We start from the raw sequence: 24,978 nt of genomic DNA on the forward strand, positions 1-24,978 counted from the left end.
AGCACATTATCGCCACCCCTCCAAAAAACCCACTTTGTTCTCAAGCTCCTTTTTAATGTAATACTTCAAAACAATATTTATAGTTTAAATTGACTAAATTTTTGTTCAGTTTTATTGAGATACAATTGACATATAGCACTGTGTAAGTTTAAGGTATACAGCAAAATGATAGTAAATTGTTTAATGTCTTTTCACCATTCAGAGGATTCTGAGAAGAGCAAACACTTCCTCCTTCCTACATGTTGGCATTTTATGGTTCTTGTTAATCTAATCAGAAGGGGGCAGCTATTTCTTCTGAAAAATTTATTTCTCTTGAATATATAGCCAAGCATTGTACTTGTTGGGGGAGGTGTGTGCGAGCATTTCCTCTTGGGCAAAACATTCAAAAGTTTTGACTTTTGTATAGTAAATATATTTAAAAATGACTATGTCAGCCCTTTTGAGAACATTTTAGTGCCAGTGAAGATATTCCTGTGTCAATGTAACATGACTGATTAACTACCAGTCAGGAAGCCAAAGGGTAAAGACACTACAAAGTAGAACAAAAAGAATATTAACCAAAGGACTTTTTGCAAAAGGTGTGAGCAGGTAGAGGAACTTAATAAAGAAAGATAATTTGTGGGGTGCCTGGGTGGCTCAGACATAAGCGTCTGCCTTCGGCTCAGGTCATGATCCCGGGGTCCTGGGTTCGAGCCCCACATCGGGCTCCCTGCTCTGCTGGAGGCCTGCTTCTCCCTTTCCCACTCCCCCTGCCTGTGTTCCCTCTCTCGCTGTGTCTCTCTCTGTCAAATAAATAAATAAAATCTTTAAAAAATAATAATTAAAAAAAATCATTTTTTCTTATTATTACTGGTTGTCAACTTTGGCTATACATTGGAACCACCTGGGGAACACACAATCCCAAGCCAATTAAATCAAAGTTTCTTGGGGTTAGGACCCTGACATCAGCCTTTTTATAGCCCCTGAGGTCCTGCTGATGAGCAGCCAAGGCTGACAAACATCGTATGCAGAGCATTGTTTCTCCGTTGGGGCCAAATAAGAGTGGCATTGATCTGCAGGTAGCTTTACCTTGTTACTCAAAATGGGAAGCCTGCAAGTGGACAGAGGTTCTGGACAGTGACATAGTTTTTTAATCTTTCTGTATTTCTACATAGAAACAGACAGAACAACTAAATAGAAAAACCAAAAGCCCATGAATGATGTATGCAAGCAAACTGCATACAAGGTATTCCCACAGACCACAAAGTAAAAAAAGGTGAAGGCAAACCACAGTGTCTGCATGAAAAGATACAGAGAAGAAGCGACTGGGGATCTGAAAGAGTAAGACAAGGAGATCCACAAAACTGTGGGATAGGGCCCCACCCAGAGAAGTTCCTGGAAGGGGAATCAAATTGAGCAGAACAGGGTCAATAAAAAATGAAGGAAAGATGGGCACCTGGGTGACTCAGTCAGTTAAGCGTCTGCCTTCGGCTCAGATCATGATCCCAGGGTCCTGGAATTAAGCCCCGCATAGGGCTCCTTGCTCACTGGGGAGTCTGCCTCTCCTACTCCTCCCTGCTGCTCATGATCTCTCTCTCTCATTCTCTCTCTCAAATAAGTAAATAAATAAATAAATTATTAATTTTTTTTTTTAAATGAAGGAAAGAGAAGGTCCCCCCCAGCGTGGGGGAGACAGAGTCAAGAACTCTTCCAAACAAAATAGTAAACTCCAAAACAGGGAAGGCAAAACACTAAACTTTAAAAAAAAATTATATTCGGTGGTAAAACTTCTGAAATTTTGCACTTGAGCTTCCTACGCTTCTAGTTTTTTTTTTTTTAAGATTTATTTATTTTTATTTGAGACAGAGAGAAAGAGGGGTGGGGAGGGTGAGGGGCAGAGTCTTAAGTAGATTCCCCGCTGAGCACGGAGCCCAACATTGGCTTGATCTCAAGACTGAGATCATGACCTGAGCCGAAACCAAGAGTTGCGGCACCCCTGTGCTTCTTTTTATTTAATACTTTTTTCCCCTGAGCATGTACTGCTGGAATAGCAAGCATGTGTTTTGTAATGTATATATGTTACCCAGCCATATGTATATATATTTAAATTAATATGGAGAAACAGTACTCTAAAATATAAGCACCTGAACTAGCTTATATATCCCAAAGGCAGTGCAGGTGGGACCCACCTGGAGATCACAAATGAAACCTGGTATCTGGTTCACCTTGTGAACCCAAACTGGGTAATCAAGAATGAGAGCAGGACACTCCAAGATGGACTGTATGAAGACCAGCCTCTGGTGTCATAACTTTCCACAGCAGCCGTGGTATTGCTTGGACATTATGAAAGCAATAAATGCTAACTAACCAAATGAATGACTTTAAAACAAGAATGAATGTAGATGTAAGAAAAGCTTTAAATCCGTTTTTTTTAATGAACTTTAAAAATCAAGTAAGCATTTAAGGAAAATTATTTAATTTATTGAAAATTATTTAGAATGTTGAATTGGAGAACACTACCATTGGACTCAATTACATTTTGATGACCCTAAAATCACATCTCAGTCTTTTCTCTGCTGTGACAAACACATGAGACACTTCATGAGCATACATAATTTCTCACCATTGTCTGCATATTAACCATGATTCTAGCCTCCTCTCACCTTTAAAGCAACATATTAGAATGCAAGTGAGAGATTCTTAAGTCCCCTTTATTTAAAAAAAAAACTAGGGAAAATCTTGGAAAAATTCAGTACAACTACCGTCAATAACTACCTAGTGGCTAGGGCTTTGACACTGGAACAGACTTATATTTGACTGGTATTCCAACCACTGCCTCAGGCTATGTCTCCAGGTAAATGACTTTACAGCTCTAAGCCTCATTTTCTCCACCTGTAAATAGGGTTTAATAACTGTATGCTTGCTGTTGATAATAAAATGAAACCACAAATGTAAAGCATTTAGCACAATCCCAAAATGTTGGCTAATAATAATAATGATGATGATGATAATTTCCAGTAACAATCTCAGTATGAATGGCAATGCAGTAGGAGGAGGGGAAAAAATGCCTCTGGAAACCAATTAATCTAAATAGTCTGTTTTGTTCTTAATAAAATTCTTTCATTCTTTATGTATTTCTCTCACATAGTACTCAGGTTGATAAATCACTTATTATTAATTTTTAAAAATTATGAGTACCTACTCTGTATAAGCTGCATGGATATTTGATGGTAATTAGAAAATGTAGTATTAGGTTTTCTCGACCTTATTTAGCTTATATTTGCATATTATTTAAGTTTCAGGGTACTCCTCAAACAAAGGATAATTTTAAAACCCAAGTAACATCCTGAGGGGCAGAGGCTCGTAGAGACAGCACATCTGCTTCGGAGCAGGACAGGGGCAGGCAAGTGGGGAGTGAGGCTAAGCCCACAGCTCCACAGCATGGGGCTCCTCTCCCAGTCCAAGAGGTGGGAGGGGTGTGGGGCCACAGATTCGCCAGATGGTTGCTGAGAAGCCCTGGGCTCATCTTAACACTTGTGTTCTGAGTTGTCCAGGCCCCAGGGAACTGGGGAAACAAGCCACCCTCAATTTTAGACCCTGGAGTCAGAGGAGAATGGCAACCAGCTGGTTTCCCATACACACGGTTGCAAATGACTTATTTTGAGTTATTTCTCACCGAGACAACTAAATCAACTGGTGGGCTTAGCATTTGGGCAGACAAAGACTTAGAACCTGTTTGGCGTGGTGTAATATTAGTGCTTGTGATCTTTCCAGTCATTTTTGTCTACAAGCTGTTGGCCCGGAGAATTATTTACATTTTAATTACAAGTGCTCAACCCCCTCTAGGAGGAGAGTCAAGCAGCTTATTTACTTCCTACTGGCAGGCTTCTGAGGAAACAGCTTAGCCAGGCTCGCTGAGCCATTGAAACAAAATGAAGTTAACTTGCAGGAGAGCAGCACCAGGTCCTTACGGACAAGCTTTGCTTCTCCTCTGCGGGGCTTCTCATGGGGACCCAATGAGCTGTTCTTTGCAGCAATAAAAATCCTGCCCCATTTTTCACCCTCCCTTTTCTCTGGACAAAGCAAACTTCTAACAGATTCTATTTGCATATATGTATAGCACTCATCAGTTGAGCACAGCAAGGGAATGAGTTTGTTCTCTGTGTGCCTTTTCAGATAAGCTTATCCCTTTAATCATTTAACCTTTTCCTTGTTTATGAAGAAATATTTAGGAATATTAATTAGCCTCATCCCCCATCTAAAACAATACACTGAACAGAAAGCAAACTTCCCTTGATGACACGTGGTCATCATTACATTAGTCACTGAGATGTACTCTGACTTCCACCTGAGCTGGGGGGTGGGAGGGCTTGTTTGCCCCAACATTAAATAATCCCACTGCTCCATCCGAGCTTCCGGTTTCTGCCTTTCTGTGTCTTCCTTCCCTGTCTGGCTGCCTGTTTCTAACAGCCCCTTTCTCCACTTCTAACGTGCTATTTCTAATCTGCCATGAACTGGGCAATCAGATGAGCCTGTTTCCTAGAACTGGGAAATCAGATAAGCCTATTTCCTAGAACTAAATGCCCGACATAATGTTCTGTGAACAGAGTGCATAAACTTCAGTGCATACTTGCCTGTTAGTTAGGAGGCTGTTGGTTGCAAATAATTGAAAATCCCGAGTCATCGTGGCTAAAGCAGTAAGGCAATATACTGCGTCATAGAACAAAGAGGTTCCAAGGAGGATAGAGTCCAGGCACAACACTTCAGGCCCGGTTTTACTCCTGGGTAATTCTACCTGATCTGCTTTCTTCCGCACTTGGCTTCATCCTCCAGCTGGTGGCATTGTGGTTGTAATGGTCCCGGAGGCACATCCCAGACACAGCAATGTTCCAAGAAAGAGGAGAGAACATCTCCTTCTGTGTCTCTTTTAGGGAAAGGAAACCTTTTCCACGCCTACCCCACCCCCCACTTCAGCCAACTTCCCCCTCGGGGCCCAGAATTGCCTTGCCCAAACCAACCTCTGACAAGGGGGCTAGAACTCACGGGATTGACGGGCTAACTAGCATCCACCCTCGACCAAATTGGAATTCTCTTAGGAGAAAGAAGAGGAAAAAGTAGACATTAGGAAGGGAACAGACAATGTATGCTAGAAATTGAAATGATTTGTCTGCTTATGATTTTTAAACTTTTTTTTGGTAAATTTGCACCTGGGTCTGTAATTACTTCAGATTTGGAGCAGATCACTTCTAGCAAAGTGAGGTATTGTTTAAGTTAAAGTCAAATGGTAACCAGAGATATCTAGTGAACAACTAACTTTTGGGCTACATGTACCCAGAAATGAAGACAAAGTTTGGTGATTGCTTCTCTGTGAATATTATAACACTTGAGTGACTCCACCTAGAGAAAAAAGACTACACAGCTTATTACCAGGAAATGTTCAGAGGAAGGAGCTGTTGGGTGAAGGAAGGGGAGCTGCTGTAGAGGTGACTGGCATGGCATGAAGACCAGATACCCCTAAAATGACTGCAGGTAAATAAGTGATAGGAAGATCCTGGGAGCCAACATTTTCTTGGTGAAGCACATTAAGAAGGAAGTCTTCAGATCTAGACCATTCTTTAGGGTGTAAGCAGTCATGGATAAATTAGGCAAATTTATTTATATCTTCTGTTTCTTTTGTTGCAGCTCTAGAAAGCTTCTCCCTATATGAGGAGCTCAAATGAGTAGCTCTTCAATTAACATTAAGAATACCTAGAACTGTTCTTATAGATCGACTAATGGCCCCCTCTCATTTTATAGAGTTCAAGCTTCCAGAAGACATCAGCTCTTCCAAGTGGTCCCCGACCCTCCTCCCCACCTCCAAGTGGGATCTGGTGTTACTTGCCTTTGCTATCTTAGCACTCTCTGCACACTTCCAATGCCATACTTACCACACTGCATTATAACCTTTGATTTTTGTCTTTTTCCCTAAATTCCAAGGATCTTGATAAAGGAACCAGGTTCTACTTATTTTTGTCTCCACAGGGTCCTGGTGCTTAATGATTATCTCTCAGAAGGATGGATGACTAGATGGATAGAGAAAACTAAGGAGCAAAGCAATCAAGGACTTGTCCCATCCTACTCAGGAATTTTGCTGCATAGTTAGGATAGGACCCTAGATTCCAGGGCTATTTTCCAATCCACAGATCTGCTAGGTCTACACGGATGGGTTTTGTTTTGTTGTTGTTGTTGATGATGATTTTGTTTTTAAATAGCTCTAAAACTATGCCGGGGCAGGTAGAGTGTTTCGATACTAGAGGCAAAAGGACCTCGAAATCCCAGCATCAGGATGTGCAGGGTTTTAAGAATGGCAGTGTGGCTCAAAAAGACTTTTTATGAACAACAAAAAGACTCTATCTTCTCCAAGTCACCTTTGCATACCAGCCATTTAGGAAACCAAACTCTAAGCCTATCCCTTAACCTCCTTCTCAAAGGCAGGCTGCTGTGAACATGAGCATTACATCCACTAGAAGTCTCCATCATTCATTTAGCTTTGTGACAACTTCCCTGGAAACTCAACATCTTGAAGAATGAAGTCTTTTTTATTGCAAAGTTTTAGTGTCACTTCAGACTTTAGTGAGATCATAGCACACTCTTTTCTTGCATTAGAACCAGGTAAAAAGTCTTAAGTCAGTTATAGCCAGAACAGCCTCAAGGCTCATTATGGGCTAACTGGTCACCTTAAGTGATGGAAAAGGGGAATAGTTTCTAGTTTCTATTTGTCCAACATTCCATCAGAGCCACATACCTGTTGGAGAATGTATACTCCTCACTACAGAATGTAACTCTTGCTTGTCTCTGAAATATTGGAACAAGCCATTATATTGAGTGGTGGGCATATTCCAGAAGGTAGACTGAACTGGCTTTCAGAACGGACGAAAGCATCCTCTTTGCTTCAGAGTCCAGTGCTTTTGTGAATTATCAGCATATCAAGCCCTGACTGGAAATGCTAAGACGTTTCAATTTTCACAAACTGCAGCGGATAATTTGACCAAAAACAATTTGGCTAAATGAAATTTCACCAAATACAAATTGACCAAATATAAAATGTGCTTAGGCATTTAGTTTCAAAGTAATTTGATCAGTAGGCAAATTGGTAAAATAATATTTATATGAAAATGAGTAAGCCACAATGACTGTTTTCTTTAGGGTTGGGGATCTTGGTGTGTATACCACGAGGTGACTTTGTAGCTCTCTGTGCATCCTAAGCATTTTTATCTGGTTGTTATAAGTGGTTCCTTTTTTAAAAAAAGCTAATTACTTATGTTCTTTACTTCTTACAATACTGAAAAGTTGGGGGGAAAAGATTGTTTGAGAACAATGGAATGATGTAAATGGCCAACAAAAGTAGATTAGATTAAAACAACGAAATTTCTGTTGATAGGAAAATTCACTGAGACAGAATTTTCACACATTTTCTTCCATGCTTTAGTTTACTATTTAAGTTCTTTTGTTAATTTTCTCTCAGTATAAAAGCAATGTTATATTACTCAACACCCACAAAAATGACAAAATATAGACATGCAAAAAGAGACATTATGAACACTCAAATTCACCTGTTCAGTTGAAACTTTGAAACCTGGAGTTATTTCCTTCCAGGACACACACACACACACACACACACACACACACACAGATAGGTAGTGATGAGACCAATCTGAAAATTGGTCCACAAGAGATATGTTGCAGGGTTTGACACAATTACTCTACTTGAGCTGTGCCAAAGTGAAAAAGAAATGTGATTGTTATAAGAATCACATTATCATCTATAAAAATGTACTAGTTAAAAAGAAGTAAAAAGATTCCTGTGCTTAGGTCTAAGGGAAATTCTACCGCAGGTTTTTTCAAAGTGCGGATCAAGTGATGTAGGGGTTAACATTCTCAACAACACCGTGACTCTAAATAAAACAGTGTCCTGTAGAAGCAGGACTAGGATCTGGATTGGTAGGGAGGACAAAGCAGTAAGATTTCTTTAACAGTCATTTGAGATATTAGATACAGACTTTAAAGAATTTTTCTTTAATAGAAAAGAAGCCTAATTGTGGGGATGTGTAAAGAATGTTTCAGAAAATATTAGCATACCTGCCTTGCCAGGAAGGTTTAAAAATAAATTAAATCTGAGACAAGACTAACAGGCGTGATGGACAGGTCAAGATTGCACAACTATTAGCCAAGGCTGACTAGTTTGAAGAAGAAATGGGGCAGCACAGTGTTCTCTTAACATACACCCCAGGCTGCCAAATGCCGCGGGCACTGCCTTTTTGTTGCCTTTTTATTTTAGTCTGTTAAAAAGAAGAGGAAGGGCCCAGCCCTTCCTCAGCAAAATCAGAAAGTAGCATAAGTTGTGTCTCCCATTTGCTTCCTTCTTGTAACTCTCTCCTCCTCCAACTTAAAAGAATGTTGCAACTAGACTGAAAGAAAGAAGTGGAAGCATTTAGCCCTGCATTCCTGATGCCCAGCCTTGCTAGAGGGAGTCAGGACATAATCCTGAAGCCTGGAGACCCTGGGAAATGAGCCCAGGAGCAGAGCCAAACCCTCCAGGTGGCAGAATCCCATGGAGCAGAGGTGGGCTTACAGGAGCTCCAACTGGCAAAGAGAAAGAAGGTCCTATGTGCTTACTTTATTCACAGGATCTTTCTCTGGCAAGCAAAGGGTAGAGAGGGGTCTGTTTGCACTTTAGATTCACAGTGTTCTCATGCCCTTTCACCCCAAGAGATCTAATCCTTGCTTGGTATTTACTTACCCCATAATATAAAGGAGGTTTTAAACCAGAATTGGCCCTTAATGAGGCTGCTAGGAGTCTATCCTGGCATTTATGGATTTGGGGAGGGAGGGTGTTATTGTCTAAGGACCCAAGCCTCCTAGTGACAACTCTAAGACTTGGGGCCCCACCAACCTGAGCACAGCTCTCCCAGCCCAGCTGTTTCCCTCTGTCCTCACCCCCTTGTCTACTCTCTCCCTCTGCCCCAAGATGCTGAGCCTATAGGACCCATTCTCCCTGTGACTTCTCCTGCCTGTGCCCATGTCTCCTCACCTCCTGGCCCCTCTCTGCAGGCCCAAGCCAAGCATGGTATCATAGTCTTCCTGTCAGGGCTGGTTGTCACTCAGCCTCCAGATATTTGATCCTGGTTCTTTTAAAAGTGGTTGGGCACAATTGTAAATGGGATCGACTCCTTAATTTCTCTTTCTTCTGTCTTGTTGTTGGTGTATAGGAATGCCACTGGTTTCTGTGCATTGATCCTAAAATTTGTATGGAACCAGAAAAACCCCGAATAGCCAGAGAAATGCTGAAAAAGAAAAGCAAAGCTGGTGGCATCACAATTCCGGACTTCAAGCTCTATTACAAAGCTGTAATCATCAAGACAGTATGGTACTGGCACAAAAACAGACACATAGATCAGTGGAATAGAATAGAGAGCCCAGAAATGGACCCTCAACTCTATGGTCAACTAACCTTGACAAAGCAGGAAAGAATGTCCAATGGAAAAAAGACAGTCTCTTCAACAAATGGTGTTGGGAAAATTGGACAGCCACATGCAGAAGAATGAAACTGGACCATTTCCTTACACCACACACAAAAATAGACTCAAAATGGTTGAAAGACCTAAATTTGAGACAGGAGTCCATCAAAATCCTACAGGAGAACACAGGCAGCAATGCTTCGACCTCAGCCACAGCAACTTCTTCCTAGAAACACCGCCAAAGGCAAGGGAAGCAAGGGCAAAAATGAACTATTGGGATTTCATCAAGATAAAAACTTTTGCACAGCAAAGGAAACAGTCAACAAAACCGAAAGACAACTGACAGAATGGGAGAAGATATTTGCAAATGACATATCAGATAAAGGGCTAGTATCCAAAATCTATAAAGAACTTATCAAACTCAACACCCAAAGAACAAATGATCCAATCAAGAAATGGGCAGAAGACATGAACAGACATTTTTCCAAAGAAGACATCCAAATGGCCAACAGACACATAAAAAAGTGCTCAACATCACTCAGCATCAGGGAAATCCAAATCAAAACCTCAATGAGATACCACCTCGCACCAGTCAGAATGGCTAAAATTAACAAGTCAGGAAACGACAGATGTTGGTGAGGATGCGGAGAAAGGGGAACCCTCCTGCACTGTTGGTGGGAATGCAAGCTGGTGCAGCCACTCTGGAAAACAGTATAGAGGTTCCTCAAAAAGTTGAAAATAGAGCTACCATATGACCCAGCAATTGCACTACTGGGTATTTACCCCGAAGATACAAATGTAGTGATCCGAAGGGGTACGTGCACACCGATGTTTATGGCAGCAATGTCCACAATAGCCAAACTATGGAAAGAGCCAAGATGTCCATCGACAGATGAATGGATAAAGAAGATGTGGTGTATATATATACAATGGAATATTATGCAGCCATCAGAAGGAATGAAATCTTGCCGTTTACAATGACATGGATGGAACTGGAGGGTATTATGCTGAGCGAAATAAGTCAATCAGAGAAAGACATGTATCATATGATCTCACTGATATGAGGAATTCTTAATCTCAGGAAACAAACTGAAGGTTGCTGGAGTGGTGGGGGGTGGGAGGGATGGGGTGGCTGGGGGATGGACATTGGGGAGGGTATGTGCTATGGTGAGCGCTGTGAATTGTGTAAGACTGTTGAATCACAGATCTGTACCTCTGAAACAAATAATACATTAATTGTTAAAAAAAAAAAAAGAAGATAGGAGGGAGGGAGAAATGAAGGGGGGGAAATCAGTGGGGGAGACAAACCATGAGAGACTATGGACTCTGAGAAACAAACTGAGGGTTCTAGAGGGGAGGGGGGTGGGGGGATGGGTTAGCCTGGTGATGGGTATTAAAGAGGGCACGTACTGAATGGAGCACTGGGTGTTATACGCAAACAATGAATCATGGAACACTACATCAAAAACTAATGCTGTAATGTATGGTGATTAACATAACAAAATAATAAAAAAAAAAAGTGGTTGGGCACAGCGGCATGGAGCGAAAAGAAGGAGCGAGCCAAAGAGCCTCAGCCATGGGCCTTGCAAATGAGGAGGGAACAGGAAATCCTAGGACCTGCTGACAGCAAATCATGATGTCCACTTCCCTCATAATTCAGATTCAGATAAGGAGGCTGATATCTCAAATGACTGTTCCAGATTAATCCTGCCAAAGTCAGGATTAGAATCCAGCTTACACAAATATCCCCCACTTGATGTGGCTGCCTCCCTCATGCCACGTAGAGACAGAAGGAAAACCATGATCTTTCCAGAAATGCTCACACTGATAGAAGTCTGGGCAAATATTGAGACAACTTTACACTGAAACTATTTACAGATACTATGAAACTAACAAAAGTCCAGATGGACATTAGGGAGGGTATGTGCTATGGTGAGCACTGTGAATTGTGTAAGATCGATGAATCACAGACCTGTACCTCTGAAACAAATAATACATTATATGTTTTTCTTTTTTTAAAGATTTTATTTATTTCTTTGAGAGAGAGAGCATGAGAGAGTAGAGGGTCAGAGGGAGAAGCAGACTTGCTGCTGAGTTGGAAGCCTGATGCGGGATTTGATCCTGGAACTCCAGGATCATGACCTGAGCTGAAGGCAGTCGCTTAACCAACTGAGCCACCCAGGCACCCTAATACATTATATGTTAATAAAATAATAATAATAATAATAATAAAAGAAAGTCCAGATTGATTTTTTAAGCTTGCCTTGTTCATATAAAATATTAATTGGGGGTATATCCATACAGGGCAAAACAGTTTATCATTCACTAGTGTGAAATATTGATTCTACATTTTTATACTAACAATCAAAGAGATGGAACTTCATCCTAGTTCTCACTGCCTTCCTTCCTGAAATTAAGCATTGTTTTGATAAACCTGCTCAACTGAAAATATTCCTTCTATATCTGTCTATATATCTAAGTTGATAAAGGTTATTTTTTTGGGAAAAAATCTTGCTTTTCTGTTTTAAAATTGAACCACAGCAAGTATGCATAGACACCAGTTTCTAGAAATGGAGCTATTTTTAAATAGTACATGGGGTTCATAAGCCACTTTACTGGTGTTCTTCCTTGCCTAAAAAAGTAATCCGATACTAATCAAATGATTTCAGTAGTCAGGCCAGTTGAACAAATGTTTTTAGTACTGAAGTGTCAGTTTTTATGTGGGACACTGGGATGCTGCTGTCTCGGAGCTTGCCACAGAGAAGGCCAGAGTAGGTAGGAGCAGGGAGCTGTCTAAGGAGACGAAGGTGGAATGGAGTAGGGTGACTGGCAAGAAGAGTGCAAAGTGCTAGGAGGATTCAAAGCAAGGAGGGAACACAAATACTGGTTGGAAAAAAAAATTGTCCTACAATGAGTGAGAGATTTGGGAAAGGCAACCATGGAGGTAGATGCTTGAGATGAGCCTTGAAGGATGGGTGGGATTGGAAAAACAAAACAAAACATCCCTGGGCTTTGCTGGGGAGCACAAACATTCAGAAAATGCAAATATTTAAGATAATGGTTTTTAGAAGATTGTGCAAAATATTTTCATTTAGCTTCTTTTAAAAACAATTTTTTTTTTTTTTCCCATTGTGGTGAACTTCTCTAAGTCCCCAGGTCCCAGCCATTTTTGGCAGCCTTCTAATATGAAACCAGAGGGAATCCCACCAGCCTGGGGACCTTGTGCCTTTGTATCATAGACACAAGTCCCCACTCTCCCCCTTCCTCCTCCACAGCTCACACCGAATCTTCATTTGTGTGTGTCCTGAAGATATGTTACTTACAACTCAATCCACCAATTCGACAAATATTTATTGAACATCTGCTGTGTTCTAGGCATTGCCAGGCACTAGTAATAGAAGAGCAAATACAAATCATTAGGGAAATGCAAATTAAAACCACAGTGAGATATCACCTCACACCTATTAGGATGGCCAGTATCAAGAAAACGGAAGATAACAACTGTTGGCAAGGATATAGGGAAGAGAGAACCCTTGTTCACTGCTCGTGGGAATGTAAAATGGTACAGCTGCTGTGGAAAACAGTATGGAGCTTCCTCAAAAAAATTACAAATAGAATTACCATATGACCCAGCAATCCCACTTGTGGGTATTTGTCCAAAATAAATGAAATCAGGGTCTCAAAGAGATATTTGCCCTCCCATGTTCATTGCAGCATTATTCATAACATCCAAAGATATGGAAACAACCTAAATGTCAATGACAGATGAATGAAGAAAATGTGGCATAAACATATTATGGAATATTATTTCGTCTTTTTTTTTTTTTAAGATTTTATTTATTTATTTGACAGAAAAAGACACAGTGAGAGAGGGAACACAAGCAGGGGGAGTGGGAGAGGGAGAAGCAGGCTTCCCGCTGAGCAGGGAGCCCGATGCGGGGCTCGATCCCAGGACCCTGGAATCATGAGCTTAAGACTGAGCCACCAAGTGCCCCTATTTCGTCTTTAAAAACAAGGAAATTCTGCTTCATGTGACAACATGGATAAACTTGGGGGACATCTTGCTAAGTGAAATAAGCCAGACACAGATGGACAAATACTGCATGATTCTATTTCTATGAGGTGTCTAAAATAGTCAAATTTGTAGAAACAGAGAATAGAAAGGTGGTTGCCAGGGTCTGGTGGGGGGCGGGGGAGTTGTTGTTCAACTGATACTAAGTTTCAGTTACATAAGCTGAAAAAATTCTAGAGATCTGCTATAAGACAACATGCCTATAGTTAACAATACTGAATTGTAAATTTAAAAACTTACCAGAAGGGTAGATCCATGTTAAGTGTTTTTATTACAAAAAAAAAAAAAAAAATTAAAGTGTCCTTATTGTTTTTATTTTATTTATTTATTTTTAAAGATTTTATTTATTCATTTGACAAAGAGATACAGAGCACAAGCAAGGGGAGCACTTGGAGGCAGAGGGACAAGCAGACCTCCCACTGAGCCGGGAGCCTGATGCGGGGCTTGATCCCAGGACCCTGGGATCACGACCTGAGCCAAAGGCAGACGCTTAACCGACTAAGCCACCCAGGAGCCCCTGGTGTTATTTTTAAAGGGCAAATACACCTTTAAAAAATCAGGTACACACAAGAGAATCAAAGGACATGAAAATGAAAAAGTAGCTGGGGCCATGGGGCAGAGGAATGAGCCCACCAGGGCAAAACTTTCCCCTTAGGGGTATGGCTGGAAGCAAAGTAAGCCACCCAGACTATACTCTCAGGCCCATTATTTTCTAAGTACTCCAAACTAGAACACTGTGTACTTCCTCATTTTCTAGTTTACCACTTTGAAAGGCAAAAAATAGTTTATTTTTTTCCCCTGGGGCTGGAACAATATCACAGACTCCTTGCCTAAGTTCCTGCTCTCCCAACTCCTGGCTGGTCTCCTTATGGGATTTGCCACCTTATATTGGGCTGTTTTGGAGCAAGCTCCAGGATATTTCTTCAAAGGCAACATCAAAAGCCCAAGTGAAAACCAGAAGATTCCCAATGGGCTTTCTGCTCTGTGATGGCCTGAAGACAGGACATTTGATAAGAAAGAGATTAGTGGTCAGAGAAACTATCTCATTCTTTAGGTAGACTAGCTCCATTTAACAACGAGTGTTTCTGTTTCCTGGAATCAAGATAGTGCAGTACTCTACCTTCTATAGTTCCCCCAGCACGCAGATGACAACAGAGGCACATACTCTTCCATAGACACGTCACGTCCTCCCACGGCCAACTACATGAAAGGAAGGGTGGTAACTCAATGAACAAGCATGTCCTTCCCTGCAGACTTTGTAACTAGCATGCCTGCCGCCGAAAAAAAAATCTGTCAATGCATCTATGGGTTTGTTGGGCCTGATCCGGCCCCTGCCTCCTCCAGCAGCATATTTATCCACTCTCCTCATCTACTAATAACAAGAAGTGACTGGGTGCCATGTAGCTGCATTGGGATCTGTAAACAGGCTGGGGAAACCAAAAGCTACATAGAATTAGCAGAGGCTTTTATTTGTTGTGTTGCTTACATGCCATAAAATTCACCCATTTTAAAGCATACAACTTCATGATTTTTAGAAATTTACAGTTGTACAAAATGTGAAACTTTCTATCACTCCAAAAGGAACCCTTGTGTCAATTTGTAGTCACTCCCGGTTTCCATCCCCTGCCCCCAAACAACCACTGTTCTGCTTTCTGTCTCTCATAAATTGGCCTTTCCCAGAAAATTCACATAAATGTTGTGTCTCGCTTCTTCTGCTTAGCACATCATTGGGGCCTTCAGCCTTGTAGCATGTGTCATACCCCTTTACTACTTATCGCTGCAGAATATTTCAGTGTATGGACATACCACATTGTGTGTGTTCAGTCACCGGCTGATAGACACTTAGATTTTTTCCAGTTCGGGACTATTATGAATAAACCTGCTGTGAACATTCTCATACATGTTTTTATATGGACATATCTTTTCCTTTCTCTTGGGTAGGTACCTAAGAGTAGGATTGCGAGGTCATAGGGCAAGTTTATGTTTAACGTTTCAGAAACTGCCCAACTATTTTCCAAAGTGTCTGTACAATTTCACATTCCCATCTACAACTCATGAGGCATCCAGTTTCCCTACATCCTCACTAGTAGTTGTTACTGTCTTTTTTATTATAGTTTCTTTTTCTTTTTTTTTTTTTAAGATTTTATTTATTTGACAGGGAGAGCGAGAGAGCACAAGCAGGGGGAGCAGTAGAAGGAGAGCGAGAAGCAGGCTCCCCGCTAAGCAGGGAGCCTGATGTGGGGCTCGATCCCACTCGATCCCAGGACTCTGGGATCATGACCTGAGGCAAAGGCAGACACTTAACTGACTGAGCCACCCAGGCACCTGGTTTATTTGTTTTTAAGATTCAGGTTTTTCTCACTCCTTAAGTCCCAGAAACCAGCACAGCTAAGCTAAGATCTGGGCCATAACTGGCGAAGGCTTTAGAATTGTAGCAATTTAGGGAAGAGTTTGATTGTAGGGGATGAACAACCACATGCTCGTGATTATAACAAAGAAGGGCTAGAGTGAGGCCAGACACCTCCTTTGTCCAACCTATATTGTCTAAGCAGGAAAACTAGTTGTTCTCAAGACAAAACCTTTCCTCTATATTAGAAATGCTCTCAACTTGTTTGTTCAAGAATTAATGAACATTTTTATGAGCACCTGTGGTAGGAAAAAATGTACTCCTCACACAGTACATGGAATGAGAGTTAAATATTTTTTGACTATCTGTTGAGAACAGAACATCGTATTGGGAGATAGAAGAGTAGCTCCAAATTCCTGATTAAAGTTCAAAATCTATTCCCTCTGGTATATGGAAGAGCGAGAAAGGAGGTATGATGGGGAGGGGATAGCACCATGACCTCTCATTGATGAAAACTGCTGAGTCCTGGACACCTTAGCACGTGTCTAGTAAGTGTGTGTGCGTAAGGGGATAGGGACTTGAGCAAATGCTTGGAAAAAAAATATTTTGGAGAGTTAATGACTGTAATCCCAAAGTCAGCCTGTGTGTACACATCACTAATTCTGAGAATTCTGAACTGCCTTCATATTAGTGACCCTTAAAACTTCTGAGTAGATCCATTTTATGACTCATTGCTTGTGACTTTAAAGCTATTTCAGGGTTTGTCAAGATCTTGTGCGATTAGTGAGGAAGGGCTGAGAGGAGGCAAAGCTGGAGGTGAGACAGTCTAGTGAGTATGTGCCACAGGCTTGCCTTGTGCAGGTGCAGAAGCCACTTAGCGGGCTTTTCCATTCTTTACAAAACAGCGTAACCTTGAGCTGTGAGCCAGACGGGTGCGGGAACCTTCTGAAGTCTGACTGACTAGTAAGAGCCAACTGTGTGCATCTCCTGATTCTACGTTCAGGGAGGTCTAGAACCCACAAACACGAAGGGCCAGGCATCCCCCCTCACCAACACTGAACACAAGCAGTTGTTCACTATTTGCCAGCACACCATGGCAGTGAGCTGCACAAACTCTCTAGCAAAGCATTCTGGGTGATCTTCCTTTGATCATAAGGAAGTCCTGAGGGTTACCGTGGAAGGCGTGTGCAACAAACACCACAGAGGTCCCAAGCGGTTTAACAAGTAGAAGACAAAGACTAGGCACATTTACCGGGGGAGGGATGGCTGCTGGGAATTAAGCCCACAATCCTGTAAGACAGATTAAACAGCTTCATTAAGAACTATGATAGGAGGTAGAACGTGGCCAGAGACCTAGTACGAACCGGAGGAGACGATTCAGAGAGGGGTGAGGATGAGCACAGAGCACATTTTGGTGCAGGGCCTTTCAGAACTCAGAAGTACCTGATCCCTCCCACTTTTGAGGCTTCTGGTATACCAAAACATGATGAAATGCCAAAGCAGGGTTATAAAAACTATAGTACAGTTTTAATGTTTCCACTAAATGTATCACTATGTTTAACACACATATACAACAAAATCCAATGCCATGTAATTGCACTATTCATAAAAGCATTATAGAAGTTATTAAAATATTAATCCACTGCACACTTCAGGGGGTATGGCTTAAGTTAAAGTTGTCAGATGAACATCTTCTTTGAAACCTGTTAGTGAATCTCGGTGACTGTTAAGCCTCACTGGGAGGTTAAGTCTCAACCCGAGGACCACTGGGATAGAAAGCCCCCAGAGCTTTTTTTCACACGCTCATGTTCAGGATTATAGCAAAATCTTCATGAATTCCAAGCAGGACCTTGTCTGCCATCTATAGAAAGAAGCATTTACCCAGTAGAACTGGGAAATTTTCATTTCGCATAGGTGAATTATTCTAACAACCAAAGTTCGTCTCCTTCCAATGCCTGATTTTTACTATATTTAATGGGAAAATTTCCATGGGCTTCTACTCTAGGTCTTTGAGAGTCATGTTACCTACTCCTGACAATTCAGAGGCATTGCTATTATCTGCTCTCGGTGCACCGCGTGGCAAGTGACAATACATTTTTGCCCTTTTAAGGTTCTCCTGCTGCCTCGTCGGGGCTCGAGCCACTTCCTGCTGCGGTTGGCACATCTGCCCCTCGCAGCCTGGCTTTCTTTCTGGTTGGTGGTTACTCTGCTGGTCTGCTGGTGCTTGGGGAATCAGATAAGCAGCTTGTTTACATTTGTTATGGAGAGTCTGTAAAGTCAGAGGGGGCCTGAAGCTTCTGGCCCTCCTGGCGCTCCACAGGCTGACTTTTGCAGACTTTGAGGGTTTGGGGCTATGTTTTGGAGGTCATTGTTGTTGCGGGGAATCTGGCCTCTACCTGAGGGGTTGATAATATACTGTTAGGGGCTGAATTGTATCCCTGCCCCCAAATTTATATACTGAAACCCTAATCTCCAGTATCTCAGAGCTTGATTATATTTGGAGATAGGGTCTTTAGAGAGATCATTAAGTTAACATGACTTACTAGAGTGGGCCCTCATGCAATGACTGGTGTCTTTATAAAAAGAGGTCAGAGCACAGATGAACATAGAGGAGATGGTGTGAAGACACGGGAAGAGGAGAGCCATCTACAAGCTACAGAAAGAGGCCTCGAAAGAAACCAACCCTGGGGCGCCTGGGTGACTCAGTGGGTTAAGCGTCTGCCTTCAGCTCAGGTCATGATCCCAGGGTCCTGGGATCGAGTCCCCCATCGGGCTCCCTGCTCAGTGGGAAGCCTGCTTCCCCCTCTGCCTGCTGCTCCCCCTGCCTGTGCTCTCTCTCTCTCTGACAAATAAATAAAGGAAATCTTTAAAAAGAAAGAAAGAAAGAAACCAACCCTGGTGACAACTTGATCTTGGACTTCTAGGCTCCAGAATTGTTAGGAAATAAATTTCTTTTGTTTAAGCCACCCAGTCAATGGTACTTTGTATGTCAGCCCTAGCAAACTGAGACACTAACCCAGCAGCTTTGTTCCCACAGTGTAGCATCCCGGTGTTAACACCTGGACTGGATAACATTAGAAGCTACCCTTGCCAAGCACATGTCTTAGAACAACACTTTTATTTAAACTGTTGGTAAATTATTCATAACAATGGTTTTCCAGGTAGTACAGTGTCAACTCATGGAAGAGATGATTGGACACTACAAGCAGAAAGTGGAATGAGCTTCCCCGTATACAAGAATAATTAAGAATTTGAGGGGAAAAATGTTTCACCTACAGGAAGATAACTTCTGAGCTATCAGTTAAAATTTAAGAAGAGCACCAGGAGTCATTGTCACCTGTTTCCTAAATCAATGTATTAGACAAAAAAAAAAAAAAAAAAAAAAGCCATAAACTGGGAATTTTTATACACAAAACATTTTTTAAAAAGCATAAAGGTAAATTGTTAGGGTACCCTCCGATAAAAACCGCTTAATCTCAGGAAACGAACTGAGGGTTGCTGGAGTGGTGGGGGGTGGGAGGGATGGGGTGGCTGGGGGATGGACATTGGGGAGGGTATGTGTTGTGGTGAGTGCTGTGAATTTTGTAAGACTGATGAATCACAGACCTGTACCTCTGAAACAAATAATACATTATATGTTAATAAGAAAAAAAGAATATATCGGAACTCATCAAATTAAAAAAAAAAACACAATGAAAGATGAATGTGTATGTGAAATTCTGATTTCAGTAATCTAAGGAAGGCATCAATGAAAGAGAGAAGGCCCAGAGGAAGACAATGAAAATGTAAAGGGAAAAAAGGGACTAAGAAATGAGGAGATATGAGACCAGGCAAAGGCGAGTGAGAAGGAATAGAACTATAGTTTTTGAAACTACACACATGAAGTCTGGGTGGAAGGGGCTGGTTCTCCACACCCCAGAGTTTCAGACCTAATGAAGGCCATTGGATTTTGAAAAGGGTTGTTTTAGGATAAATAAAAGGCAATCACTCCTTGTCTAATAAGACAATATTGTCCCTCCTCCTGATTGTTGGGACAAAATAAATCACATAGATTTGGGGCAGATTTGCATCAACATACGTGTGGATAGATAATATTAATGGAAACTGTGGGTGTTTGGGAAATTAGGTCATCATTAGTCCCAGAGCCCCCAGCCTGAGGAAGAACTGCCTCGTCCTCAGGGGGCACAAAAGCACTCCAGAAGTCTGAGTGGGGTAGGGAACACACAGGGCAGGGAAGTTCCAAGTCTTCACATATCTTCAAGGAGACTTTATTTCTTTTTCCCTTACCAGCCCTAAAATTTGTGGGTCCTCTTAAAAGTGGTTGTTTCTAAGAATACATAAATAGCAAAAATACATTTTTTAACTGTTTCTAGATATTAAAGTAGAAAAAATTTAAACCAACATGGAGCCATTTGCGGTCAATTATCTCCTACTAAAAAGTACTGTCTTTGTTTGCACATCATGCCTGCCGAGTGCTCACATAGAGCCTACCTGGCTCCAGGACTGTTATCCATGGGCTCAGAGATGTCCCTTACAGACTCACTCCAAAAAAAAAAAGCAAACAGGTCCAGACTTGGCATGGCTGAGCCCTGGGGCAATGAGCTGACATCAACACATTAGCTCCAAACCTGAGTACCTGCAAGCCAGGGAGAGGGCCTGGCAGAGCTGCTAACAAGTCAGATTCCAAAAAACCTGACAGACTGGAAAAGCCATTACAGATGAGGATGACTAGGTGTCCGCAGATCGACCACATAGCCTCACCTAATTTTATTTCTCTGGTGACCAGAATGGCAGGAACTTTAACCATGTAACTCTGAGCTCTAATTAAGGTTTGCTAAGAGCTTTATGACCTGCCCACACAGTTAGCCTGGGAATGCAAAAGCACCTCGGTCACAGTGCCTCTGTTATTATTTTCTTGTTGTTAGTATTATTCCTGCTTTATAATAATGATTCAGAGCATAATTGATTCTGAGGGTTCTGTGTTTGTTTGTGTTCGTTCGAGGGGGGAGTGATGAGTTTATTTGTAACGTGTCCTCCTTCCTTTCTGACAATGATGCAGACAATGGATGCGGCAGGTAAGACGGCCATGCACTAAAACACCCATCTCCTCTCCTCCATCCTCCTCTTCTCAGCAGAACTGGATATGAGGTGACTCGTTGGGGAAGAGGGTCGAGGTGCTATCTCTGGGCCACTCCTGACATGTTCACCACATACACACATTGGTTAGTATGGGATTCAAACCCAGGCATCAATTCAGAAACCTCTTTAGTTCAGATTCTATGGCTTGGGATTTAGGTGCTAGAACAAAACAACTGGCTAGAGGCTGAAGCTAGACATTTAACTTTCAGATGCATTTAATTCAGAACTAAAAAGAAACATACCCACAGGGTGCCTGGGTGGCTCCGACTCAGCGTCAGACTCTTGATTTTGGGCTCAGGTCATGATCTCAGGGTTGTGAGATGGGGCTCCGCACTGGGCATGGAGCCTGCTTAAGGTTCTCTCTCTCCCTCTCACTCTGTCCCCCCAACCCTCTATCCCTCTCAAAAAATGAAACAAAACAAAGAAAAACTGTTAAGAAACATACCCCCACCCATACCCATCCACTCCGTCCAAACATGACACCATTGTTCGGCTGTCAGACAATTCATTCTATAAACAGCTAGGGGGTGAAGACTACAAAAAGTCAAACTCTGACCTATTCACTTCTCAAAGTTAAGAGCCAAATAAACACAAAATCTTTGCATTTGGGGAATCTTTGAGGTGTATCAAGTCCAGATTTCCACACAACATACTGAACTCCCTCAATAACATTACCAATCAGTGGTTATGCACCCTTTGAATAAGGCAGGAGGTAGATTTATTTACCTTGAAATTAATGAAGTGTCAAGTCAGGGCCTCTCAATTGCAAGGACCTCTTCCAAGCCCTGTACTTAACTCAGTATCCAACATTTGTATTATTTGTCTTAAAGAGGGCCCCCCAAAAGTATAAGCTTCAAGCTTCGCAAAATCTAAGGTGGGGACAATAATACTGCAAAGGGCAATCCAAAGTATGTTTATGGCAAAATAAAATCTGTTTCCCTACAGATATCCCCAAAATATCAGAAATGTGTTTTTGGTCACATAGTGGTATTTCTGAGATTGCATGTATTCATTGAGTAAGTAGAGCATTTAAGAGGGTCATCTGGAAGTCCTGCATTTAGATTTAACACCAATTGCTCTTTTTTGCCCCAGTACCTTTGACAAGGCTGTTCCCTCTTTCTGGAAGCTCTCACCCCTTTAGTCAGACTATCTCCTACTTGGCTCTTGGATCTCAACTCATACTCCCTCAAGACTGTCCTCTCTAACTTCCCTGATCAGGTCAATGCTCATCTATACAGTGTCATCGCATCACACTTCTTTGCGGCACACAGAACACTGTAATTTCACCCATATTTGCGCAGTTGCTTATTACATTCCCACTTCTGCCATCAAACTAAAAGATGCATGAGACCAAGATATTATCTTCCTTTTCTCACCCCTGCAAGCCCAAGCTCAGCACAGAGCCTAGCATAAGACATACCTGTAGATTGAATCAAAAATGCACAATGAGGGCTAAAAGGAGTTGATAAGAAAAGGTCCTCTGGATACAGGTTAAACACAAATTCAGTAAAAACTAAAAGTCATTGTTACTAAGAATTACATTTTAGCTCATTATAACATACATTGTCTGACAATTACTTGCTGTCCAACAATGAAATAGGCTATCTTAAAAAGTGGAATGTGTCCTTCAGAAGGATATGTTTACTACTAAGGATGTTGAAGAAGGAAATTCCATAGAGGTCTAGAGTTGGACCCAGATCAGCTAGATCATTTAAGATTTGTCCCAACTAGAAACCTGGTAGGTCTAGGGTCACTGACATACAGCTTTTATTGATGGCTTTATGATGATCTGCATGTGTGTGGATATAGTTCCGTGTTTAAGAATAAAGACATTAACAGAACTAAATAGTTAGAAATTTATATTCAATATAGGTAGAAACCAACCCATAGGAGTAAGTATATGTACGCAAATAAAAACACAAGCACTGATAATAACTTAATTCAAGAATGAATAAAGATTCTTCCCAAGATGGAGTAGCAAAGGCTGAATTTAACCTCCATCTGAATCAGCTAGAAAAGAAAACAATGAAACAATTTCAAGAAATTGAAAAATAAGAAGCACAGCCTGTGATCCCTGAGAGGAGAGGAATAAAGGAGGTGACCCCTGAGATTGAGCCAGCTTATTTCTAGAGGCCATATCCAGGCTGTGACATGGGGAAAGGGAAACCCAGACAGAGCCCAAGGTCTTACTGAGTGGGAAAGAGAGAGATCAGAGGTCAGAGAGGCCATGGTGCCAGGGGTGGGGAAAGAACCAGGAGAATGAGTAAGCAGAAAAGTTTTTGGAACTCATACAGGGCTGGAAATAATTCATGTTCTAGAGTGGAATGCAAAGGCCATTAGATGAGGCAGGGTTGGCAAACTACAGCCCACAGTCCAAATCCAGCCCACAGATGGTTTTTGAAAATTGCAAACTAAGAATTATTATTATATTTTTTAAAAAGTTACAAAATATACACAAAGAAAAATAGGCAACAGAGATTATATACAGCAAATAAACCCTAAAATATTACATATGGCCCCTTACCAAAAGCGTTTGCCAATCTCTGAAATAGTGTGAGAAAGTTACCAGTTTAGTAGCGGGGATAAATTAGCCCTAAGCTAAAGGCTGCTCGGCACTCGCCCTAACAAACTTAAAAACAATCCTCAAAAAGATTCTACAAACTCACAGTAACTTAGCTAACAATGAACTAAATCTAACACTATGTAATGAAATACAACAAAATCCAGTGCCCCGAGACATAAAATTCACATTGGGCATCCAATAGAAGATGGCCAGATTTGTCAGGCTCCCTGCTCAATGGGAAGTCTGCTTTTCCCTCTCCCACTGCCCCTCCCCCTGCTTGTGCTCTGGCTCTCTCTCAAATAAATAAATAAAATCCTTTTTTAAAAATGTCAGATTTGCAAATAAACAAGAAAATATTACCCTGTATTGTTTACCCATTGCTGCATAATGCACTGCTTCCAAAACTTGGTGGCTTCAGACAATAATCATTTATTACTTCTTATCATGTTTGTGAATCGGGAATTCTGCCAGATCACAGTGGGGAATGCTTGTTTCTGCTTCACAGTTTTGGGGGCCCAAGTTAGAAGATTTGAAGTCTAGGGGCTGGAATGTTCTGAAGTCTCATTCGTCTGTGTATTTGGCAGTTGATGCTAACTGGCAGCCACCTCTAGTGAGGAGAGGGTTAATCACAGATCTGGTTGTTTATTCCTTGCCTATCTCCAGAAGAATCTGGAACCATGGATGACCATTGGCCAACCACTAGGAATAGGGCCCTTAGATGTCAGATGATGATTTTGTTTGTGTACACCTGGAACAATGGGCTGGGCTGGACTAGCTTGTCAAGTTGCTTTGCACAAATATCCAAATTAATGATGTGCACCTAGTTTCATTGTTGAGGTCCTGAGTTTCAGTTGCCACGGCTGATAGCAGAGCAAGATATGCTCATGGGACCAGCGCGCCAAAAAAGCCTTGGACCCTAAGACTCCAGCAGGATTCCCTGTGTAGACACATTCCAGACATGTTCTTATCAGTTGCTGTTGGAGAGAAAGCATGTCATGTGTGGCCTCTGTTGAAAGGCTCTGAAGCCTAAACTGAATATGTCTGAACTCTGCCCAGTGAAAATATCTTCCTTGCTGCTTGACTCAGGTATCTCTTACTATAGTCAATGTTAGCTGTGAATATAACCTTCTCTTGAGTCTTGTGAGTCCTTTTGGCCAATCATCAAACTTGGGGTAGTTATTGGGACCCTCAAAAACACCATGGGAATACAAATCAAAGGAAAGCTAAGTGTATAAGTTATCCATTGCTGTGTGACAAATTGCCCCAAATGCACCTGTTTCAAACAACAAACATTTATTATCTCGTAGTTTTGTGTATTAAGAATCTGTGGGTGGCTTAGCTGGGTGTTCTTGTTCATGGTCTCTCCCAGTCTAGGAGTTAG

At 41.6% G+C, this 24,978-nt stretch overlaps 1 long non-coding RNA gene across 1 annotated transcript in view; it reads right to left on the reverse strand.

Moving 5' to 3' along the window:
- LOC118012198 overlaps positions 1–24,978 on the reverse strand; it is a 55,043-nt gene that overhangs the window by 24,484 nt on the left and 5,581 nt on the right. The gene's annotated exons all lie outside the window — the stretch shown is intronic.

Source organism: Mirounga leonina, unplaced genomic scaffold (assembly GCF_011800145.1).
Source record: "Mirounga leonina isolate KUSES-001 unplaced genomic scaffold, KU_Mleo_1.0 Mir_151, whole genome shotgun sequence".
NCBI classification, from domain to species: Eukaryota; Metazoa; Chordata; class Mammalia; order Carnivora; family Phocidae; genus Mirounga; species Mirounga leonina.